Genomic DNA, 678 nt, shown 5'->3' on the forward strand with positions numbered 1-678 from the left:
CAAACTCCACATCCAATCTCAGGAAACTCTGTTGGTTCTACTTCAGATTTTACCCACAGTTCCACCGATCCCTACTGCCCTCATTGCTATTGCCTCAGCTCAAGCTATCACATTTCTCAACTGGATTACTGCGATAGCTTCCGACCTACTCTCTCTGCTTCCATCCTTGTTAAACATGTTAAGTCATGTCACTTCTCTATTCAAAATATCTCAATGGCTTCTTACCCTACACAGACAGAGTAAAAGCCTGCAAGACCCTGCATGGGTGGGGACCTCTTACATTTGCAGTCACATCTCCTATTACCCTTCCCTTCAGTCCCTCCATCTAACCACCCTGGCCTTGTTCCTTAGACACGCCAGATACAGTCCACCTGGGGGCCTTTGCACAGGCTTTTTTTGATATGTTCTTCCCATTCATATCTTCATGGCTAGCTCCCATTCCTCCTTCAAGATGTTATTCAAATGCTCCTTTCTCATTGAGGCTACCTAATGGCCCAATTTTAAATTGCAACTTCCCACCCACTAGCAATCTTTAGTCTCCTCTTCACTGCTCTATTTTCTTTCCATAGCATTTTTCACTATGGCTTTCTCATGAGAATGTGCCTCTCAGATATCCAACCACAGGAGCATAGCTGAGCAAGGGTCTCAGGGCTACTCCCAGCCGATGATTGAGTATGG

Source organism: Pteropus alecto, unplaced genomic scaffold (genome assembly GCF_000325575.1).
Source record: "Pteropus alecto unplaced genomic scaffold, ASM32557v1 scaffold106, whole genome shotgun sequence".
Lineage (NCBI taxonomy): Eukaryota > Metazoa > Chordata > Mammalia > Chiroptera > Pteropodidae > Pteropus > Pteropus alecto.